The sequence below is a fragment of the Daktulosphaira vitifoliae genome, unplaced genomic scaffold (genome assembly GCF_025091365.1).
Source record: "Daktulosphaira vitifoliae isolate Bord-2020 unplaced genomic scaffold, ASM2509136v1 Scaffold_2, whole genome shotgun sequence".
In the NCBI taxonomy this organism is placed as follows: domain Eukaryota; kingdom Metazoa; phylum Arthropoda; class Insecta; order Hemiptera; family Phylloxeridae; genus Daktulosphaira; species Daktulosphaira vitifoliae.
In genome coordinates this window covers 37,294,635-37,300,981 of record NW_026099573.1, presented here as the reverse complement: position 1 = coordinate 37,300,981, position 6,347 = coordinate 37,294,635, and positions in this window count along the sequence as shown.

Below are 6,347 nucleotides of genomic sequence, written 5' to 3'. Positions count from 1 at the left end.
ATCGCGTAACTTCACGGATTAATATTTCATTATTTTTTTGCTAGGTATGTTGTACAATTGATTTTTTACTATTTTCAAACTTGTAGGTTATCACACATTATCGCCCGAGAAACAAACGCACAATTCGTGTAGAATAGTAACTGAAATCTACATCTATTTAAATGTCCTAGAAATAAATTTAATTTCTAAACAATAGTACTCCCATTAATTATTTTGCATTTGTACTATTTAAATGACTTTTCTTTAGCAAATTAACTAGTTATTAGCCTAAAAATATATAGAATTAGTGTGCCGTCAAATGGGCGTTGGTTAAATATCTATTATAATTTTAGTAGTAACAACCTTTAGCATTAGTAAAATGTTTACAAGTATTGTTAAGAAACACAAAATGATTGTTCACAAAAATTAAGTGATGAAATCTGTATAATATTTAGCCTCCTTCCCAAATTTCACAATGGTTCGATAAAGATTTTACTAGAAAATTGTAAGAAGTTATAGAAATAAATTAATAAGTTTAATAAACCGGTAATCATTATAATTTATTTTATCATAAATTTTATTTCAATTTTACTTCAATTGACTAGTATGATAATTATTACCGATTATTATTTTAAAGTTAAATTATTAGTACCAAATTTATAGATTAAATTGTATTTTAGTATCACGATTTTTAGATTTAGAGAGATTATAGATTTTTGGAGGAGTTTTAAAGAATTAATAAGATATCTCTATATAAGTATTAAAAGTGTTTGCAGAATGTACTGTGTTTACAAGGCATAACAATGCTTTTTAAGAGACTTCAATAGCCGCATATATACAAAAAAATTTGATAATTTAAAATTTTTAAATAGACACGTATCAAACTTTATTTAATGGGTTACGAAGGTAAGAGGGTATTATCTAAAGATATTTTCTCGACTGCATATTTAGAATTAATAAATGTATTTTTATTGATATATAACGATTCAAATGAATTACCATTAAAAATGATAAAAATTATCTCATTGCTATTAGATAATACTTATGGTTGTTTTAAAGATATAAGAAAAGTCAGAATTTTGTATGACAATTTTTAAACAAAATACATTGACATTTAAAATTGATTTAACACTATTAAACATAAACTCACATTTAACACTAATTTATTGGATTCTGAAAATAAGTGAAGTACTTAAAAACTAAAATCACGTTAATTCTAGTTATGTTCATTTTTATCGATATTTAAAAAAAAAATTTAATTTAATTGTAAACTAGATTTTTATCGTAAAATTCTTCAAAAAGTTTGTTATACCTAAAATTTTTAAGGAAAATCTATTTTTTTATTAGAAATAAAGAAAGAGACGTATTTAGGAATTTATGCCTTAAATAACAGTAAAAACGCTCTCCTTTTTACCATTTTCTTTGGCAAAATATTTGTAAAAATATATCTTATGGTAAGACCAATGAATAAAAATGCATTCACTAATAAACATAAGTGTAATCATTTTGTTAAAATATTAAACATAATAAAAGTTAATATTTTTTAACTTATATACTTGAATTATCACCAATAAAATTATTGCTTATTTCATAGACATGTTCAGATTTCTTCAGGTTATGTCAAACAGACTTTTGTATGGTATTTATAGATTTGGAGAAAGCGTGGTACACGAGGTAGGTGAAATAAGAAGACCAGTGACAATAGGCGAGGACGTGATTGAAGAGGTGGAAAATTTCAAGTATTTAGGATCAGTTGTGCAAAAAATCGGTGTTATTGACGAGGATGCAAGACACAGGATTAAGTGCGAGTGGTTGAAGTGGAGAGAAGAGTCTGGTGTCTTATTCAAAAAAAGAATTCCAACGAGGCTGAATGGTAAATTCTACAAGACTGTAATGAGACCAGCTATGATGTATGGTTCAGAGTGTTGGGCGGTTGATAAGAAAGTATAGCAGACAATAAGTGTAGCAGAGATGAGAATGCTTAGATAGATGAGTGGAGTGACTAAAGAAAATAGTATTAAGAATGAACATATAAGAGGGAGTATAGGTGTAGCGTCAATCGTAGATAAGATGAGAGAAAATAGACTTAGATGATTTGATCATGTTATGAGTAGAAAAGAATCGGAAGCTGTAAGAACAGTTGTAGAAATGAATGTTGAAGGAAGACCAAAGAAGAGGTGGAGGGATGCTCTTTGAGGACAGCTAATGTGAGTGTAGAGGTTGTGGAGATCGTGTCAACTGGAGGTTTAGGATAAGGGTGGCCGATCCCAAGTAGTTGGGATTAAGGCGAGGAGAAGAAGAAGATGTCAGACAGACCTCTTTTCTCCTCCTTAATCAATCACAAAAAAATAAAATTGTATATTTAATATTTTAAAAAAAATATATGAAATATTTTTTTTAATAAGAGAGAAATAAAAAATATATTTTCCGATTTTTTTTTAATGTTCGTAGTGCATGCCATACAGGACCCATAGACATACCTATGGGTTACATATTTTTATACTTAATGTTTTTATTATGAACCATGGTAATTACTCTTGTAATCATGGAAAATTAAAAATGATATAATTTAAACAAAACCGATGTAGAACACTAAAATAATTAAAATTAAAAATTTTAGTTGACTACTTATGTGTAACAACTATGTAAATGAGGGCTAAGCTTTTAGAATTAGCTTTTCCAAAATTGTAGAAAAATATTTATATTGTTATACTGTTAAACATTAGTATTTTTAAGAGTGGGGAAAAATACAATTAACTAGCACATTTAGAAGTCTTATTATAATTGTGTCTATGGACGACTAGAGTACAAACAGTTTTAACTAGAGCCGTATTGGATTGAGTAAGACAGATATTACAATCTAAAGTTTTTTAACCAAGAAACACGACCTTCATGGAAGTCTTAAACTAAGCCACGATAGCCAAATTTTAAAAGATATTGTAGTACGAATTATTCTGTTTAATCCACTGTAGTGCATGATAATAGAAAATACTGTATCCTTCTAGCCATTGGTATCTCAATACACATGTAACACTATTATACATAACAGTATAATTTAATAACACAATGAAAATTAAATCACAAATAATTTGAGGAATTAAAACTAAATAAAATTGAACTTTATTTTAAAATTCTTTATTACGTTTATTAATACATGCATATTTTTATTTGTACACTTAAAAACTTTTCTAAAAAATCATTTAGTTATAGGTATTCTGTACAATACAATTATTAAAAAAAGATATACTTTATGACTTGCAACAGTTATTGTAAAACAATAATATCAATGAAAAGTTGATTTTTAGTACAATATAATATAAATATGAAATATGCTACTTAATAATTTTATAAAAACAAAATTAGTTTATATTATCATAGGTATGGAGCAAATAAGTATTTAGATATACTCATAAATATAAGTATTTTATACATTTTACTACCAATTAGCACATAAATAGAGTAATAGTAATAGTTATAAATTATGCTCAGGTAAGAAATCATGTATTTTTAAAAACTCTAAACTTAAGAATTACAAATATTTATTCGTATTAAAATTAGTAACACCATAATTTTTATAAAGAACTGCTAAAAAAAATTAAAATTTGTGTTTACAATGAAATGTAAATAATATTGTGATGTAACAACACAACTTTTATTCAATATTTTTTTTTACAATTAAGTGAATATAAAAAACACAGTAATTGTTTCTACATATGTATAAATTACCATTATTATTTATTAAGTAGTCATAAAAAACATCAATAAAAGACTGTAACAAATTTTATGAAGAAAGCTAAAACTTTATATTAATTTGAAATATAATATTACAAAAAAAATTTTGTTTAATTTGTTTATTTGTTAACACAAACATATAAAGTTTATTTCAATTAAAAAACCTTTGTCTTTATATTCAAATTATTTTTCAAAAAAAAAAATAATAATAATAATAATAAATAATAATTTAAAAAGTATTATAAAATGTTAAAATAAAAAACTTATGTTCAATTATCAAAAAAATAATAATAATTATAATAGTTCTTAATTTTAATAATGATTTTATTACTCCATACTGCATATATTTAACAAAATATCAAAAAAGAATGTACTGTGTTTTTAAATGTTCATATTTTTAGACAATTTAAGTTTTGGTAAAAATTTACAAAAGAATTTTTCTAATATTTAACACAAAACAAAGGAAGTTTATACAAAAATAAATAAAATATATATTTAAATAGAGACTAGTAAATTTTTTAAATATATAAAAATGGTACAATTATGTGCGTTTTATTTTTTATGAGTAGTATTTAACAATAGCTTTAAAAATATTTTTATTATTCAATAAAAATTTGTTAAAATTATACAAACTTGATAGTACTAAAAAATTAAAAAAAAAGATTATTGTTTAATTAATATGTCTAACTTAAAACATAAAAAATCAGTTTATATTCATAAAATTAATGAATTATTCAGATTCAATTAATAATTTGTGTCTAAAATATTTAACTTGAAATTCCCAGAAAAATTTAACTTTTATACCCATAGCTCTCCCTAAATACAATGTGCATCCAGTCTTCTATCTCTAAGTTTTCTTTTCATAAAAAAATAAAGCTTGTGCTAATAGTGAATTTACATAAAAACTTAGTGGGAGACAAATAATTCTGAAAAACGTCAATACCTATAAACACACACCGTGATACATCTCAACACGGTGTGAATTCATTATTAATTTATATACAAATAAAAAAACTACTCATTAAACATTAAAATGCTCATATTGTTTGCATTATTAGCTATTAGTGTAAAACTGATACTGACTAGTATTTATCTAATGTATAATACATGTGATAATTATAAACTTAAGCGCACTAAATTAAAATTTTATACATAATTATAAATAGATAATTAATTAACTTATGTATGGTAAATAAAATTTACAACGGATATTACGACCAATATTTTTATACATGAAAATACTTAATACTATCTAAATTTTAAATATGTAAAAAAAAGTGTAATTACCAATCAATTGTTAATAAAGTTTCAATCAATACCACTATTTATAAAATAAAAATTGGTCAGAAATATTGGTAACTTACAATTTACCATGAACAGTTTAATTATTGGCACAAGAAATACTCAAAAATTATCCTCTTACGAAATAACTCGTGATGTTTATTATTAACTAAATTAAATCAAACTTTACAGTAATTTTTAGAGTATATTTTTAACTATAAAATAATCCAAATGTAGAATTTGTATCTTAATTATGGTAAATACAAAATTTTGATTCATGGCACTTTATATGGATTAATTTTTAAACCATTAGGAACCACATTTTAAACAATATTTTTTGTCAACTAGTTTATAATAATTTATCTGTGATGGAAAATATAAAAAAAAAAAAATGAAATTATAATTATATCATGTTTAGAATAATTGCACATTATTCTAGGAAATGAAGTAAAATGTATTATAATAGTTGTTTTAAAAAAGTTCATTTACATCGGAGTGAGAATAATATAAAAATATACGGAATAAATAAAATGTACATATTTTATATATATATATGTTTTTAATTTCATAAATAAATAAAATTAAAATATGTTGTCATCATAATGAATTTGAAAATTAGAGATAAAAATGTTGGTTTATTATGAAGTAATGATATAACCATTATTTTTAATAAAGTTGTTATTAAATATTTATTAATTTTACTTAAAGTCTATCAATTCTATAATGACTAAGTTGTACACAAAATTTATTACCTTTAATTAAAAAATATAAGTTATTATAACAAATAATAATAACTATGGTATACTATTAATAACTGATGCTACAGCAACATAAACTTGCATGGATATATAAATATCTCTAAATATATAATCCATAAATTAAATTTGTTATGGCAGTTATATCATGATTTAATTAATAATAATTCAGTAAAATTTTGATTTTTATCAAACAAATTAAGTTTAATTTTTCTGTAAATAATTAATTAGTTTAACTAATAATGAGTTATCATAGAAATTTTCGAAATAATTTAATTGCTAAATAAATGAAAAAAAATAACAGAATTTATTGATTTATTTTAAAAAACAGTTAAAATACTATTTTAAAACAAAGTGTAACCAGGTATTTATAAATAAATATTAATGCACAGATAAATTAAATTATTGAAATTGTTGTACTTTAATTTTAAATAACATCAATTAATTTCTTTTAAGAACTGTTATTTTAGGAAAATTAAATTTTACCTATTTTATTTTATACCATGAAAACTAAAGTTCTATTCAAATTCATCATCAACATTAATATAGTCAATTCTATTATTACCTAAAACATTTAAGTTTGTTCAATAAAATTATTTT